This window comes from Squalius cephalus (assembly GCF_949319135.1).
Source record: "Squalius cephalus genome assembly, chromosome: 9".
Lineage (NCBI taxonomy): Eukaryota > Metazoa > Chordata > Actinopteri > Cypriniformes > Leuciscidae > Squalius > Squalius cephalus.
In genome coordinates this window covers 41,161,312-41,180,582 of record NC_137130.1, presented here as the reverse complement: position 1 = coordinate 41,180,582, position 19,271 = coordinate 41,161,312, and the positions used below count along the sequence as shown (strand labels likewise).

Sequence of the window (19,271 nt, the reverse complement as noted above, 5' to 3'; positions counted from 1 at the left end):
CGTGTAGAAAAGAACTTGTGCGTGTAGAACCTGTCAGGACTCGCGGCTGTTATTTCTGCTTGCGACTTGTTAATTTGTGCGCACAATCATATTTTTTGTGCTCCAGTTTGGGATTTGAGAGTTCTGCATGTTTACATTTTACGTGCGAGCTTTGTCACGTTGCTCACACTGTTGTAATTCCCTTGCGCGCTGTGTTTATGTGCTTGCGCTGTTTTGTCCACCATTTGATGCCATACCTCATGAAGCACTGATGTCACTGAACATTCCGACATGCATAGTGAAGCGTTCACGTGACTGGAAAGAAAGTGAGGCTTCGTTTTTCGTTGATCTCGTGTTTCTCTGAAAACAATACGCGCTCCGGCACGGAGCTTCATGAGAGATTGCGCTGCGTACTCGATACACACTTTGAAGCTTCAGTGTCAAATGTAACATCACTACAGTCAGCTGTGCTAAAAAACAAAAAAGCATCCTATCTCGCTACACTTGACCACACAAAACAAGATTCATGAGAAGGAAATGGTAAAAGTTGAAAAAATTTAATTGATTTGAGAAATGTACCAAAGTGACTGAGAATGGTTTCTGTGTGAATGATATTTTAAATGTTTTGTGTGTGTTTCTACATTCTGCAGAGTTCTGATGTCCCATCGATCAGTCGTATACTTACAGTTTAGAGAATGTTAAGACTCTTTTTAAAAATCAGCCAAAGTACTGAGAAAAAAAATAAAAAAAAATTACAATTGCTAACAAGCTTTTACTTGAACTTAAAATATTTATTTTTTGTAGAACAATTTTTCTGAATTGTTAAAACACATTTCTTGAAAGCTTCACCAACTTTCTCAAAACCTTAAACACAAAACCAAATCTTTAAACTACTGTAACGGTCACCAGCTGGAGTGCCCTTGAGAGCCACCAGAGGGCACTCCACACCAGACTCATGTTCACTCACAGACTACATTTTCCATCATTCTCTGCCTGGACTCATCAACACTCATTATCACATTCACCTGTATCTCATCTTCTTGTTTAGTTCACCCCATATAAGCCTGGTTCACCCCATCACTCACTGCGAAGTTTTGTATGTTGTTGCACTGCATCTCTGAGTGTTTTCCCTGGTTTCCTGTTTCTTGGTTTTTGGATTTATTGCCTGTTCCGTGGACTATTCTCTTGCCTCTGACCCCTGCTTGTCTTGTTTTGTTTGTTTGTTTGGCCTGCCTACCTGTGTTTTGACCCACTGCCTGTTATTGAATTACGTGTCTGGATTGCATCTTAATAAAAGCTGCATTTGGATCCTCTACTCTCGTGTCTTGGAGCAGATCGTAACAACTACATTTAACCAATTGCCTCAAAACCATTTTACTCTGTGCTTTCAAATCATACACACAGCCGGTCAATATATAAACCGTACTCGGTTACTAATGTAACCTCGGTTCTCTCTAGAAGAGGGAACGAGTATTGCGTAAGGTTAGCTTACGCATCGGGAAAGTCTTCTTTCTTCGAGATCTGAAGCCAAAAAATTATCCTTAATTTTGTATACATTGTCAACGCAGTGCAGCAGCCGACAGACCTAGGCAGGCTGTATAAGCGTGCTCATTGGCTGCTCGGCGGCAACTGCTTAAGCCTATCGGTGAGCGCTCTGAACGCGGCAACCAATGAGGGCGCTTCGGGCCCTCCACACCCTTCTAACCGTCAGAATGGGTGTGGCCAGCGTGTATATATTCAGCGCTCATAGGCTAAAATTCTGGTTTTCGCAGTCTGAAGCGCAAAAGCTCGTGGCGCGACACGGCAGGTTACGCAATACTCGTTCCCTCTTCTAGAGAGAACCGAGGTTACATTAGTAACCGAGTACGTTCTCTTACGAGAGGTCTCTCGTATTGCGTAAGGTTAGCTTACGCATCGGGAACCCTTTGTCAACGCCGTGTGCGCCGAGCATCCAGCCCATGAATCCCAGGGAAACCGGGGAAAACACTCTGCTGGGAAATGTGGCCGGTCGGAGAGACGGGCCAGCGCAGTACAGGCACTTCATGCAGCATATGAAATAGAGCGGCGCGGCCAGTCTATAAACATATAACAGTACAAACAGTAGGGCCGGCAGAGCGAGCCCATACAGTACATAAGCACTCATAAGGGTAGGAGAAAAACGACATAGTCGGTCTCACATGAAGGGAAAAATTCCCGCGCGACAGAGAATAATACGGGCGGCCAGCAGCGCGGGCCAGCACCGACAACAGCGCGTAACGGGAAATAGGAAACAGAGAAGATCAGCCGGTCTGAGTCAAACACTTCACCCTGAGTATAGTACCAGAATAGCGCCAGCATATGAACGTAGTCTGCACACGAGAAATGGGCAGAGCATACATGTCACTTATGCTGACAGTATTTTTGCCTGTAGGGCAGGAACTTCCAGGTTATAAAACCTCACGAATGTTGACGGGGAGGCCCAGCCCGCCGCCATACAAATACCGTGATTAGAAATTCCGCTGGACCAGGCCCACGACGAGGCCATGCCTCTAGTGGAGTGGGCTCTGATGCCCAGAGGGCACTGCAGGTGTCTGGAGGCATAAGCTGCTGCTATCGCGTCCACTATCCACCTGGACAAGCTCTGCTTCGAGGCGGCAAGACCCTTGGTGCGTCCGCCGAAGGAAACAAAGAGCTGCTCTGAACGCCTGAAAGCGGCGGAGCGCGTGATGTAAACTCTCAGCGCCCGGACAGGGCATAGGAGGTTATCACTGTCCCCACTGTCGGATGCTGGCAGAGGCGGGCCGTGTACTGATATACCTGACCGTCGAAGGCGAATCTCAAGAATGGCCTGTGACGGGGTATTATCTGGATCTGAAAAGCACGCGTCTTTTAGATCGAGAGATATAAACCAGTCCCTCGGGCGAATTTGCGCGAGAATTTGTCTGGTTGTGAGCATTTTGAACGGTCTTCTCATAAGAGCCTTGTTCAAACGTCTCAGATCCAAAATTGGTCTGAGAGCTCCGTCCTTCTTGGGAACGAGGAAATAACGGCTGTAAAAGCCCGACTCGCTCATGGAAGGGGAAACCGGTTGTATAGCCCTTTTGCACAGAAGTGTAGCTATTTCTGCTCGAAGTAGATGTGCTACTTCCCCATTCACGCTCTTGGTGCTTAGATACGGCGGATCGCACGTAGCGATAGCTGGCCGTTTTACACACAGTGTCCCGGTGGCTTTGGACGGGGAACATATAGTGTGAGGCGCGACGCGCGATGTCGGCGTCGGGGCGAAAATGTTAGTTAGTATGTGTGAGCGCTCGAGGGCGGGCGCAGGACTTACATTTAAAACATGACTGGTCGTGTGAGGCCGTGTGACAGAGCGGGCAGTGAGTAGGTGTGGGCACGGAGAAGTGGACACATGACCTACTTTTAACACTAAAGCGGCTTTTGCCTGCTTCATGAGAGTGGGCTCTGTGAGAGACACGGGATGTATAGTGCTTGTGTACAGGGGTGAGCACAGAAACGTGGGCACATTCACTGTACTAGAAACACATACGGCGTCAGCCGTGCAACCAGACATTATGCTCTTATGAAATTTCTCTGGATTGCCGTGAGAACGGCGGATGCGCACAGGCGAGCGGGTAGATATACCGGCTCGTTGACTGCGAGGTAAACAGCTGCAGTAGCCGTGGCAATGGGGGATTCAACTATATTTTCATTTTCTCAAGCGCATAGGGTGATTTGGTTTACATCAAAAGTTATGGCACTTTATATCACATTAGATTTTTCGGGTTTGGTGCAAAGGGTTAAAAATAAAGCATTTTGGACAGTATTTGAGCTTGGTACCCAATTGAATCTTAAAATAGACACTTGAATGATAAAGAAATAACAGGTTGTGAAAAAAAAATCACCCTATGCGCTTGAGAAAACGAAAATATAGTTGATCCTCTACACATATTTGGCCATTTTTTGCAGTTTTTGTCCAGAAATAGGGTCAATATGTTGTCAAATGTCAAAAATAACCATTCCATTAAATTTCTGGGGTCAGAATTGTATGGGAAAATGTGTTCATTTGTCTCTGTATGTTGTTTACTTAAAATGTTATGCCACTTTCTATATAATTTTGCGGGTTCCGGTCGGGTGCAGCAAAGGGTTAAAAATGAAGCCTTTGGGACATTATTTCAGCTTGGTACCTGGCAGATTCTGAAAATAGACACTTTAAGGATTTAAAAAAATCAGGTGGCATAAAAAAAGCCGGTGGGTGCGCGTGGACCGCTATTTCCATCTAGACTATTAATCCAATGACAGTAATAGCCATATTTTGTAAAAACAAATGCCCGATGGCCAGTCCAGCCCTGTTCTCAGGCGCTGCGAGCAAATCACTCCGCCCAAGTAGCAGTAGTAATTATATTTTAGAGTAACTAACCCAACACTAGGGATAGGTGGTGGTTATTGTAAAAACTGTTGTCCAGCTAACTGTTGCTTAACCATGTTAAAACCAAGCTAAAAAAAAAAACTATTGTCAAAAATGTGACTGATCACATGACAGGAAATAGCCAGCATAAAGGAAGCAGCATGGCAAACAAACAGGGTCTCTGTCAAGACGACCAAAGCTGGATCAAGGAGTTTCTTTTAAGGACTTTCCTTTCCAGCAAACCCCATCACTTTCACTGGATTATCACTACAGCTGGACTGTATATACACCGCTGGACACTTACACATTGGGACTTACAGCACACGAGGACTTTTGAGGGCTGTTTTATGGTATGGGACCAATGGACTCTATGCTTTTAACAGCCTAAGGCTTCTATGTTGTATTGTGTTGGTTTAAGTTCCTTGTAGAAATTGTAAATACACTTCATTTATTCACTTTATTTCTGTTGTCGTCCCATCTTTTAAAACACTTCAAAACCTCTCACAGTTTAATCTGACACCATGTTTTGCTCATGTAACTAAACCGATTAGGCCGATTGTTACAACATGATACTAGACAGAAGCTGACGAAGGCTGAGGACTATGAACCGAAATGCAGACGGCATATGAAGAATAACAAGATGTTAGAGAAAACAAGGAAAAGAGAGAGGATGGTTTCACCAGGGTAAACAAATAAGGAAGCGCTCAGGTGGAGGAACTAGAACCGTTGAAATCTCTAAAAATGCAAAGAAATCTGACATTTTAAGCCGAGGAACTGTTCTTCCCAAGAGCTGTGTTTGAGAAAGGACCATGGGAGAACTTTATTCATGACGTTTTTGATTTTCAAGGATCAGTGCTGGAGGATGACATTAATGTGGGAGAACTCTTACTCTACACAGAATTTAAAACGGGAGTGCTAAGATTTTACCAGAGTATAAACAGCCTCCCAAACGATGAGCGAGTGATACTGAGAAAGAAGCAGAAGCCACTCCTGTCATCTCTGCTGATTCAACAGACTCTATATCTCAGTCATCAGAAGTTATAATGATATATACTCATGTGAACCTGTGTTATGCCATCTGGAGGACACTTTGGTGGATTAACCCACGCACAAAAGACTAGTAATCAACCGGCTGGCCAAACTTTTCTTTTCTTTCTGGCCCATTAATCCATCAAACACAGTCCTTCCATCGTCTGTACACTTACCAGTGAACTCCACTACGACTACACTATGAAGGGACGTCCTGAACCAGTTACACATATATGAGGTTGCTGGGACTCTCGAGTGCATGAAGTGTCCAACAATACATACTTAGTTTTTATGGTTAAATTAGTGCATCATCTGGGAATTTAAAGTGCACTTTTTCTTGTAGAGATTTTCAGTGTGAACACACTTGCACTATTATTTATATTAAAAATGTCTTTGAATGGAGCATACGTACACACACTGGGACGCATTACATGCTTCTAATCACGACTGGAGAGCTTTCCTAGTTTGCGATGCCGTTTGTAAATGTTTGTTGGAACCGTGGTTCTCGTAAAGACACAATCACTGAATAATGTTGGTAACGACGGAGCTTGCGACCTTAGTTAGCTAATGATGCTAATCATCCTTTCTATCGTTTTCATTTTATGGCATAATGCGCACATCTTTAATGTGTAATGATCTAAAACACTGTACCGTAAAAAGTAAGCACACTTCAAGCACTGCGATAATTCACTTTAACAGTAGTTTACTTATTTATCCTATAAATATGATCACATTTAAATGTTATATTTTTACATGTAGAATGTAAAAATATGTATAAAAAATAAATAAATAAAAATATATAATTTAGATACACTTAACAAAACAAACAAAAAAAAAACGACAAAAGTAAACCACTGTTTTTTGGTGTGGACTAGAAGATGTTTATATACCATTTCAATCATTCTTTTGTTAGGATAGTCCTCTGCATTACTTATAAACAAATTTGTTAACATTAAATTGTTAAATATGAATTCATTGGGCGATCATATCTTAGTGCACTACATGTCAACATACACACCATGAAAAATATCATCTCAGACCTGTTCTGAAATGACATTAAATCATTCTTGCATTACTTTTTGCGGCCTTCCTTTATTTTCTTCTTATCTCTCCCTCTGTATCTTTGGATATTCTTGCTCACAGTTTTCATAGTGTAGACAGCATCTACAGAGGTGAACTACATCACATCAGTATTAGAGAATTACAACAGCTCTCGCCTTGACATCTAACACGTGTGCAGGCTGTTTTCATCATGACATAGTCTGAACGCTGCTGACCGCAAACTGAAACATTAATTCAATTCATTACAACATGTTCAGACCTGAAGCCACTTATGCAAATATTTTAACACATTCAGTACCAAAACTACACAACTGCTGGAATGCAGTGTTTCAGGGTCTGTGATCGCCACTGGGCGGTTTGGTCATCACACCATCTCAGTTTAAAGAAAAATCCTGAGATGTGGTCCAGACGTTTGTACTGTTTATTATAGAATAGCATCAAAGAAATAAATACAAATCAACAAAGATGAAACACAGCTCTAAAAATGTTCCCTCCAGTTCCGCAGAATTTTACATTCATAAGAACCTTCATTTGGCACTGGGTCGATCAGAAGGAGGGTTTCTTCAGGCATGTTGATAATCTAGAATATAATGTCATGTCAGCATAAATAAGGTTATGAAATATTTTTTGATCCCCACTTACAACTACAGGAAGCTGCTTGGTATAGACACTTTAGTCCGTGTACATTTTTGATCATTTCATTTCCTATCTGGAATGGAATAACAAGCAATGAAAAGATGGCTGTTTTTGCTTTTTTTCAACAAACGAAAAATGAGATTTTAGCTCTCTCATTTTTTTTTTTGTGGTTTACAAATTGGTTTATGGTTTCAATATTTTATTCGCACATGTGGGCGGCGCTGAAACGCCCCTTTCATCTGATTGGTCAAACCACGGCATCCTTAATACAGCCTTAATTGTGTCTGGCAGAATAAGAGTCCATACGGCACACTGATAAATCCCAGTCAAATAAGCTTCTGTCGCCGCCACGCAAACCACCACTCGCTGACATTTGATGCAGAAATATGTTGCTGGGCACATAGATCGCAAGCCATAAAGAATGCTGACACAGGTTTTGGTGTATTATTTATTATTTTTGTATTTATTTATTAATTATGATGTTTGGAAGTACAGTAGGTCCTACCTGTGTTTCCATGTCCCATTGATAAATGCAATGAAAACAAAGAGCTGTTTTTACCCAATTTCTTGAGGGCTCTAAAATGAAACATAAGGGGACATTTTTTTGTTTTTGTAGAAGGCTTATAAACCTGGTGTATGACAGCCTTTTTAAGAATGCATTTATTATTTGGAGCCTTGAAGTGAAAGATGGGTTAAAAAAGTGTGTGTATTTGGTTAACAGTGTATTTAAAGGGGGGGTGAAATGCTCATTTTCACTCAATCTCCTGTTAATCTTGAGTACCTATAGAGTAGTATTGCATCCTTCATATCTCCAAAACGTCTTTAGTTTTATTATATTTATAAGTGAAAGATTGACTGTACGAGTCTTTCCGGAAAAAACCGAGCGGCTGGGGGCGGGCCGTGTGGGCGGTGTGCTATAGCTGTGCTAACTGATCTAACAACAACACAGAGAGACATTTGAAGTAGTTTACTCACCGTGACTGCTCGATCCTTAAGCATTAGACGATCTGCAAATCCGTCGATCTGGGCTTTGTTTATAAAACAATCATCGTCGAAATGCAGGGAACAAAGAGTCGTGCACAACCTCCGTTGATGCTCTGGAAAAACAAACTCCATCCACTATTCCCTTAACGCTGGGTTCTTTGGGAATCTGTGCAGGGTTGTCTTGCCCTGCCAACCAAAAACCCACTTCTTTGGTGACATTGACTTCCCTAAAAGCCGAGCATAGCGCTTTGAGGTAACGTACTGCTTTCACTCTCTTCTCTCTCTGGTCTGCGAGTGCGCGCGCGGCCGCGGAGAAGTGCCCTTAGGACCCATATAAGGAAATTCCGCTCTATCTTACGTAAGACAGAGCCATACTCGAAAAAAACTTTCCGAAACTTGTGACAAACCGGAAGGAGTATTTTTGGAACAAAAATACTCCTTCAAACATACAACTTAACTTTTGAAACTTTGTCCATGTTTAGCATGGGAATCCAACTCTTTAACAGTGTAAAAAACTCAGTATGCATGAAACAGCAATTCACCCCCCCTTTAAAGTAACATTTGGAGGGTGTAGTGTTGTGTCCTGACCTACACTAGTTACATACAATATTAAAACCTGCCGCTTAATGTTGTCATTGGTCTTTTCATGCTGGCCATTAGTTTGAGCTTCTAACATTCCACAAAGCCTGTGATTAAGCTTAAAAAATAAAAATTACTGTGAGCAAATGTATGAAAAGCTCCTTAAAACATACAATAATAGAGCGGACGGTGCAGGTGTGACCGGCAGTTCGCATCTCACTGGTTCCCTCGACAAAAACCCAATAGTATTGTCCCATAGGCTTTTGGATTATCGCTAAAAACAAGATCTGTGATCAACATAAGTTTATGATACTTACACGTTTTGTCCAACAAGATAATTATCACATGAACACAACTTTTCTGAATTTAGAAGCCTACATGCAGTCGCCAAAAGTAAAAAGCTAAATGTAAGGTGAGAGAGGTGGGACGGTGAAAAGAACCAAACCTAGACAGATTTAAAAGTGTGAGTTTAAGACAGGACACACATTTATTCAAACAGAGATCTTTCGGGATTTTAAAATAGGACTGGCTAATCTTGAGAATCCTCGAATTCCTTAATTTTCCAGTACATCCGTACAACAACAAAACTTTATCGGGTTAAAATCAGGACCAACAATAAGCATTTTAGGATAAAATAAATTTACCTAACCACTAAACCTACCCAGGATAAACCCAACAGCAACAAACCCGTATATATAAAATAAAAACTCCAATAGTGCAAAATAAGCCTTGGACATAAGTAAATAAATAAATTCATACCTACCCAAAATCTACAGGTTACTAACATAAAACAACAACTCCAAAGACCACGTACCTAACTGAAATAGCCTGAATCTAGCTGAATACACGATAATCATAAATCAAAAACAGAACAGGAATGGGAGAAACCATCATCCAAAATAAAGATGAAAAACCGCACTCTCAGGTTATATTTTCATAAATTTATTATTACTATGTCCTCACAGACGCGTTTCGGCCTAAGCCATCATCAGTGTGTACTGTGAAACACCGAAAAGATTGTTTTTTTTTAAAAAAACACATCACAGGTGAACCTCATTCCGCAAATCATCAGCACCTTCAGGTGCATCAAGTTACCAACATTGTGGAAACACTAGGAATAACACAACACAACATACCATATGTAATGTCCATGTGACCCTTATGAACAATTTATACAAAAAAATAATAAAAAATAAATAAAAAATAAATAAATGAAAGATAAATAAATAAATAAATAAATAAATAAATATAAACAAATTAATTTCAAAATACATGGTAAATACAAAAAGCCCCTCATGAATCTGAAATGCGAAAATACAATAATGACAGCCTCTCAACAAAAAAAAAAAAAATAAATAAATAAAAAATAATAATAATTGATTTCAAATTACATGATTTCATAAAAAACAATTCAAAGGCAATTCTTCATTTAAACCATTAGGGAATACTGTTTGAAGTGTATAGATCCAAAATGCCTCTCGTTGAAGAAGATAGCGCTCCCTATCTCCACCCCGTTGAAAAGGTTTAACTAACTCGATGCCTTGAAATTTCAAAGTACAGATATCATGTCCAAACTCATTAAAATGTCTCGCCACGGGTGACTTAATATCGTGATTACGTATGTTACTTTTGTGTTCGTGTACTCTTGTTCTTAACTCTCTTTTTGTTTTACCAACATAACAGAGCCCACATGGGCATTTGAGCAAGTAAACAACAAAGGACGTACGGCAAGTAATTCTCCCTCTCACAGAGAATGTCTTGCCGGTCCGTGGATGTGAAAAGGAATTACCCATAATCATTACAATTAATGCAACTCCTACAAGGGAAATTGCCCGGATCAAGGGCTGTAAGCCAATTGGTAGGCGGAGTGTAAGAATCAGCTCTAACCAGCATATCTCTCAAATTACGTGATCTCTTATAAGCAAAAAGCGGAGGGTTTTGAAAAGACTGGCCGATCTGTGTGTCACTCGATAAAATATGCCAATGTTTATTCACTATTGATTTGATCTTAACCGAAAGTGGAGAAAATGTCGTAGATAAGACAACTCGATTATCTGAAATGACTGTTTTTTTCTTAAAAAGTGATTCACGTTCAATGCCACGTACCCTGTCCAAACTCGAGTCGAGATTCATATTATCGTAACCTTTTGAAATGAACCGGTTATATACTACTTTCACCTGGTTTTCAAATTCTTCATCAGTACTACAAATCCTTCTTATACGCAAAAACTGACTATACGGAAGGCTTTTTTTCATAGATGGAGGGTGGTAACTTTTAAAATGTAAAAAATTATTCTTATCTGTGGATTTACGAAATACTGTCGTCTGAAGAGTCTGTCCAGTAGATCTAAAAACCTTAACGTCAAGAAACGATAAAGAAGACATACTGTATTCCAAGGAAAATCGTATAGAGTCAAGTCTGGAATTTAAGAATTCGTGAAATTGATTAAGTTCTTCAACTGTTCCACTAAAAACGAAAAACACATCATCAATATATCGAAACCAACACTTCAAACAGTGATGAAAAATGTTACTTGAAGAATACACAATGTCTGCTTCAAATTTGCCCATGAACAAGTTTGCATAATTAGGGGCAAATGGAGATCCCATAGCCGTACCTTTCACTTGATGATAAAAACCGTTTTCAAATTTGAAATAGTTCATGGTCAGCACTATATGTGCCAAATCCCATAAAAACTTTGTTGGAGGCTTATCAACATCTCTAGATTTTAAATAATGTTCTAAAGCACATAAACCTAAATCATGTGGAATGTTAGTATATAGGCTAGTTACATCCATAGTGCATAACAAATCATCATCTGATATATGAACATTCATCAGTTTACTCAGAAAATCAGTAGTGTCCCTTAGATATGAGGGTACACTCTAAAAACTCCTGGGTCAAAAATAACCCATAATGGGTTATTTTTGACCCAACTCCTGGGTTAAAAAGGGACCAACTAATTTATGGGTTATTTCAACTCAGAAAATTGGGTTATGCTTTTTGACCCAAATTCTGGGTTAAATACCTGACCCAAATGATGGGTTTAAAAAACCTAACATCTGGGTAGAAATAACCCAAAAATTAGTTGATCCTTTTTTAACCCAGGAGTTGGGTCAAAAATAACCTAACTTGGGTCACTATCCCAGTATGCCTTATTTCAGAAAATATAACTTTGTTTTACATTATATTACACACTTAAAGCACTTTTTTATTGCATTAAATTAAAATCTATATATAAAAAAACACACACTTGGACATGTTTATTTTCCTATTTATTTTAGGTCACACTGTAATAACAATATTATAAATAAAAAATAGAAAAATAAACAACAATTCTCAGAAGAGCCTCAGGAATTTAAGCCTGGGGTCAACTTTGGGGACAAGATTTTTGATAGTGTCCTCATCAAAGAGAAGAAATGCCTCCTCATCTATGTCTTCATCTGAAAGACAGAAAACAAGACAACATGAGTATTGTTAATAAGTTGAGACAATTGTGAACCACTCACCAGACACTCTTTCATTATCAAGCTAACAAATAATCACTTTTAAGGGAATGCAGTGGCTTTCACAAAATCTTGCACTGACAAAATCTTGTCTTATTAAAAAAATGTAGGTATAGAGAGATGATATAAGGGCAATAAGGGCAATAAGAGTAAAATGCTCACCTCTAAAATTCTCTGTCAGCTCAGACAGCTCAGCTTCCACTAAGTTAGCTTATCAGCGACAAAACTGTCCATTTCAAAATGACCTGGAGAAAACATAGCAATAAAGAGGTTAGCAACAATTTGAAGACTTGACCCGCTTAAATTTAACTCTCACTAACGTTACTTCAGCCAGTAGAGCACTGTATAATATGATAAGCACGGCGCAGTTGGTAAACATAACTCATATTGTGTTGCCTCGTCGCTCTGTAGCCGCTGCTATGGGGCTCGCACACCGGACGAGAAGCGGCGCGTCGCGTCTAGGACAACTCGACGTATCGCTCACCGGACGTGCACGCTCTCAAGGGGCTCACACACCGGACGAGAAAAATTCAAACACATAACGTTACACACCGGCGGCGCCATCCTGCGTCTGTCCGCGGCACCCAGCAACGGCTCAGGACCGTGTTCAAAATCGCGTCCGGTGTGCGATAACGTTACCTCGAGTTGTCCTAGATGTTGTCGTGATAGCCGCGGCTATAGCCAACCTATAGCCAACCACAGAATTACCACGGCTAATGCTAGTCTCAACGTAGCAACGTATTATTATTTTTTTTAGCAAATGGTGCTAAACTAGCAACAGGGACATGGACACAGAAAAGTTTACATTACATCAACACTGAAAATACTCTCTTACCTTGAATATAGATGAAGTTGCACCGATGAAGCACAGGCCATAACGGATCGAGGGCGAAGCAACGGTTATTTCCAACGACTGTTGTGAGAAAATTCCAGAACAACTGCGGGCAGGCGAGAGAGAGAGAGAAAGCCAACCCAGAACATGGGTTACTCTTTGAAAAATAACCCAGAAACCCAAACAACCCATGAATTGGGTCAAAATATTAGCCCTATAACCCAGAAAATGGTTACTCTCTGAAAAAAATAACCCATAATTTTAACCCAACAGAAATAACCCAGAAAATGGGTTGAAGAAATAACCCAGGAGTTTTTAGAGTGTAATGTCCAGACAATTGGCTTAATGTGCCAGTCTACATACTGAGAAATAGGCTCAGTTAAGGATTGGCAACCGGCCACGATTGGACGGCCTGGAATAGTTCCTTCACATTTTTTGTGGATTTTCGGCAAGGTGTAAAAAACCGGTCGTACTGGATGAGTTTGTAATAAAAAGTCAAATTCCTCCTTAGTGATGTAATTGTCTGATTCGCCACCAATCAAAGTTTTTTTTATCATATTAAAGAAGCGACTCGTAGGATCGCAAGTCAGGGAGGAATATAATTCCTGGTCTCCAAGTTGATACAAAATTTCGTTACGATATGAATCTTTGTCTTGTATTACAACAGCACCACCTTTGTCGGCAGGCTTAATCACAGTCGAAACATCTTCACTAAGAGCCCCCAAAGCTTCACGTTCTCTGATCGAAAGGGTCGGGAAAAAATGTCGATCTCTTGTGAATAGGTGAAAGACATCCTGATCAACCAGCCGGCAGAAAGTCTGGACAGAAGGGTTTGATACGGGGGGCATAAATGTACTTTTAGGCCGAAAACGGCTCTTCTCCAAATGTTCCTTAGGATAGGTTCTAACTGTGGGCTGAACTGAGAGCAAAGGACTAGTTCCACAGGAAAAAAAGGACTTCAATTTAATTGACCTGAAAAATTTGAAAAGTTCAATTTTTGTCAAAAAGGGATCAGTATATTTCGAGGGAACAAAGGAAAGACCCTTTGACAGAACGTCAGTCTCTTCAACACTAAGTGGTCTTTTAGACAGGTTTACTATATTGGATACCTCTGTGTCCGCCCCCTTCGTGCTGCAGGCTCTGTGTTTCTTACCGCCCCTCCGTGTAGGTCTCCTCTTCTGTTTTGCGACCGAAGTCCCTGTCTCCCCCCTTGAGATAAAAAACGATATGCAGTACCTGTTGATGCATTGTCGCTTCCAGATTCATCGGTTGAAAGACCACTGGAGAGGGAGTCAGTCGTTTGGCGTGAAGAACGCATTGTCCGCACATGTACAGGGTTAAACAGCCACTGGTAGACCCGATCATTTTTGTAGTCCAAGGTGTCTCGGCGGTATTTCCGTAGTTTCACATCAGATATTTCCTTTCTGTAGCTATCCAAAAGGGCGGTGCAATGATCATCAATATCTTTTAGTTGTTGAGTGTCAAACTTATTTTTCATTTCATTTTGGACGTCGGTAATTTCAACTCGCACCTTTGAGATTTCTTCATTCGCATGTTCAATGACCAAAAGCATAAGGTCCAGTGAGCATTTGTTTAAGATATCGCACCACTTTTTTACAAAATCTCTCGTTGAGTCGTCCTATAGTGGGTTCCTTGTTGATTCTAAGTCGCCTTGGAATACGTTTATTCCTCCAATATTGCGAAAGGGTTGAGCCATGAAGCGAATTGCGGATTTCCTTCTTCTTCAGAAATTCCAAACGCTGGGATAAAGACCCAAGGAAGTCAGTAGAAAGTGTTGAATCCGGTGGAAATAGAATCCTTTCAGAATCTAATTCGGAAAAGGCCAGAGTGGAAGCCCTTGTGTCTGTAAGTTTGTCTATATCTTCATAGGACATGGTGATTAACTATGGAGGAGCAGCGTCAAACGACAAAAAGTCTTCAAATAGTATTAAGAGCAGTATTGAAACCATCATCCACCCAACAACAAATCAACACAAAAAGGAAGGCACCTCCACCCAGAAATACGCTTCCCATACAGAACTAAAAAATACTCAAGGTCTCCCAACCATCTAATTCCCCAAAACCATCCGAAATTTCAAACCAACACCTTTCAAAAAACTAACACCGATACAAATCAAACTCCTAGACAAGGGTCTCTCATTTAGTCCCCCACCCCTTTCGCAACCAGGACGTCCCATAATTTGTGACTGTGCAAGTGAAAGTTATAGGGTAGCAGAATTTCTAGACTTCCAGCTAAACCCCCTTTCTACCAGACATCCTAGCTACCTAAAAGATACGCATGACTTCATTTAAAAGACATTAAACCTGACAATACCGCCAGGGGCTTTTCTTTTTACACTAGGAGTTGACAGACTGTACACTAATATCGAGACAGACCTGGGCCTACGGTCAGTTTAAGCCAGATCCAGATATCCAGATACGACACGACCCCACAAATCGACACTACAACTCTTGTAATTGAGCCTCACCAAAAATGACTTTGAATTTAAGAGGAAGTATTTCCTACAAATTAAAGGAACAGCCATGGAGAAGAAATTTGCCCCATCATACGCAAAGATATATATGGCCCAATAGGAGGCTATCATCTTCCCTAAATGCTCTAAAACCCCTCTCAACTACTTTAGATTCTTAGATGACATATGGGGAATTGTAAAGGACTTTTAGGACTTCATATGCATCCTAAACTCATCCTAAAACCACTCCATAAAAATCAAACCAACAAACAATAGACTTGTCCCACCAGATTTCGTCATGAGTCATTTTGTACCCACCACTTTTAACTTCAGTCCATTTGACTTTTGGTTCGATTTTTTTGACCGTTTTCAGTGGTTGTGAGGAGCAATATGAGAGAGAAATTTGGTAATCATTGTCTGACCCAACAAAAAAAAACATTATAATATTCATTTTATTTTATTTTCCGTGTTCGCATTTATGAGGGAAAAAAACAACGTACGGACGTGAGCACTCTGAAAGCGGCACTAAAAGACTGCTTTAAAACTTTCACAGAGACCTCAAACAGAACAGCTGCCTTTCTTTAAAGTGAATTTCGTTTTGTATTAATTATATCTTAATTTTAATCAATGTTTCATGAACCAATTGTCTGGATTTAATAAATAAGAAGTAAATATAGCAGAATCACGACATGGAGGCGCCGGCGAGTGAACTGGAGTGAACTGGAGTCTCATAAATGAACCGAAACTCAGCGCACATTCACAGCGTATTTAGACACATTTATATGTGTTGGCTAAATGGCTATATTACGTAAGCTCATTATCCTGCACTCTCAGAAAAAAGGTACAAAAGCTGTCACTGTGACAGTACCCTTCAAAAAGGGTTCTAATATGTACCATTTAGGTACTAATATGCACACTTTTGGAACTAATATGTACACTTTTGGTACCTAAATGTACCTTTGAGGGACTAATATGCACTCTTTAGGTACAAAGGTGTACCTTTTGAAAAGGTACTGCCGTGACAGCTTTTGTACCTTTATTTCTGAGAGTGTGTAGGCTATATAGGCTAAGTAATTAAATTAATATAAAGGGGCGATTTGTCCACGAATGACTTAAATGAACAACTAGCCTACTAGTCGACTAGGAAAAAAACTTTTTGTCGGAAGCAGCCCTATTCCACATATTTTCGAACCAGGACATCTGGATTGAGCGAGCGACCCTGCGGAATGAACGAGCGGAGCGGAGTATTCAGAAATGCGCTCTCCACTCACAAGCTCTGATCAGAACAAACCCGAACCTCACTGTCTGCTGAACTTGCGCAGAAACATCAAAATATAACCAGCTATTTAAAATGGTTTTTAAAACTAAACACTGTTTTAGCACAAATTATGAGCTTATTGGCGATTTTTTTTATAATTATTGACAAAATTAGAATATAGTAAAAGTTTTTTTTTTTTTTTTTTTTTTTAGTTTTGGGTGGGCCTGTTGAAAAGTGGGGCCGTGCCTGAGCTACTGGACATCGTCTTTCAAAACATAACCTGCACGAAAGAGAGAAAAAAAATGAATGCGTCATTGTACCCAGCACTTCTGAAAATGCACTTCCGAATGCGTCTCTGTCCCCAGCACATTTCAAACCAAACTGACGCCCATGTCTGTAACAACACAAACCCAAGGCCTAATCCACCCGGAGACAATCAAACTCTGTCACCAGCCATCTTCACATATTCCTCCACCACTACCAAATTTACAAGGAAAATAAAAGAAAATTACCAAACAATACTGGCACCCATCTACACTCACCTAAAGGATTATTAGGAACACCTGTTCAATTTCTCATTAATGCAATTATCTAATCAACCAATCACATGGCAGTTGCTTCAATGCATTTAGGGGTGTGGTCCTGGTCAAGACAATCTCCTGAACTCCAAACTGAATGTCAGAATGGGAAAGAAAGGTGATTAAAGCAATTTTGAGCGTGGCATGGTTGTTGGTGCCAGACGGGCCGGTCTGAGTATTTCACAATCTGCTCAGTTACTGGGATTTTCACGCACAACCATTTCTAGGGTTTACAAAGAATGGTGTGAAAAGGGAAAAACATTCAGTATGTGGCAGTCCTGTGGGCAGTCCTTGTTGATGCTAGAGGTCAGAGGAGAATGGGCCGACTGATTCAAGCTGATAGAAGAGCAACTTTGACTGAAATAACCACTCGTTACAACCGAGGTATGCAGCAAAGCATTTGTGAAGCCACAACACGCACAACCTTGAGGCGGATGGGCTACAACAGCAGAAGACCCCACCGGGTACCACTCATCTCCACTACAAATAGGAAAAAGAGGTTTTTTTGCACGAGCTCACCAAAATTGGACAGTTGAAGACTGGAAAAATGTTGCCTGGTCTGATGAGTCTCGATTTCTGTTGAGACATTCAGATGGTAGAGTCAGAATTTGGCGTAAACAGAATGAGAACATGGATCCATCATGCCTTGTTACCACTGTGCAGGCTGGTGGTGGTGGTGTAATGGTGTGGGGGATGTTTTCTTGGCACACTTTAGGCCCCTTGGTGCCAATTGGGCATCGTTTAAATGCCACGGCCTACCTGAGCATTGTTTCTGTCCATGTCCATCCCTTTATGACCACCATGTACCCATCCTCTGATGGCTACTTCCAGCAGGATAATGCACTATGTCACAAAGCTCGAATCATTTCAAATTGGTTTCTTGAACATGACAATGAGTTCACTGTACTAAAATGGCCCCCACAGTCACCAGATCTCAACCCAATAGAGCCTCTTTGGGATGTGGTGGAACGGGAGCTTCGTGCCCTGGATGTGCATCCCACAAATCTCCATCAACTGCAAGATGCTATCCTATCAATATGGGCCAACATTTCTAAAGAATGCTTTCAGCACCTTGTTGAATCAATGCCACGTAGAATTAAGGCAGTTCTGAAGGCGAAAGGGGGTCAAACACAGTATTAGTATGGTGTTCCTAATAATCCTTTAGGTGAGTGTATATCCTACTGAATACAAATAGACTAGGCTAGATAGAGTTAATAGACAGAACTAAATACACTTTGTATTTCTTCTCTTTCATTTTAGCCACTGGGGAATCTTGTGTTGAGTTTTTGGATCCACCAATGTTCCTTCTAAAGTTTTTTTCATTGGTTGTCCAGTTGGGGTTGTGATCTATTCCCTGAATGTATAATTTATGTAGACCATGTCTGCGAAAGTGGTTTATCAATATAGTCCCCTTGTTTTTATCTCTCTGGGTTCTGACATTTTATCTATGGTGGTAAAGTCTTGTTTTATTAATGGTATTTTGGGTTTGTCCAATGTATTGTTTTTTGTGTAGGGTACATGTAATGGCATATATGCAGTTTTTTTATATTCAGCGGGATATTTTGTAAAGTGACCACTCCTGGGTGTCTCCAGGGTTTAATTGTTCTTAGAAGCCTCTGAGGTTTTTCTTCCACTTGATATTTCAATAGTCGGCTGTGAACCAGTACATCCCGAAGGTTTGTGTTTCCTTTGAACACAGCAACGTTGGATGGGTGCCAGTATTGTTTGGTAATTTTATTTTTATTTATAGTAAATTTGGTAGTGGTGAAGGAATATGTGTAGATTGCCGGTAACAGAGCTTGGTTGTCTCTGTGTGGTTTAGGCCTTGGGTTTGTGTTGTTTTGGTTGTGATCTTTATAGATTTTTGTCTGGGATAACCTCTTTTGCGAAGAGCTTGAAATAGAGGTTGGCGGAGCAGGATAGAAGGAGTCCATTTAAGGAGAGAAATCTCCAAGTTTCTGCTTGC

At 40.5% G+C, this 19,271-nt stretch overlaps 1 long non-coding RNA gene across 1 annotated transcript; it reads right to left on the bottom strand.

The window, feature by feature from the left end:
* Positions 1-11,975: 11,975 nt before the first annotated feature.
* LOC307164997 lies at positions 11,976-13,314 on the bottom strand. Its single transcript, XR_013822378.1, has 3 exons — positions 12,999-13,314; positions 12,326-12,408; positions 11,976-12,100 (listed from the first exon to the last, which is right to left on the bottom strand). It is a non-coding gene; the product is annotated as an uncharacterized lncRNA (long non-coding RNA).
* Between the last annotated feature and the right edge of the window lie 5,957 nt (positions 13,315-19,271).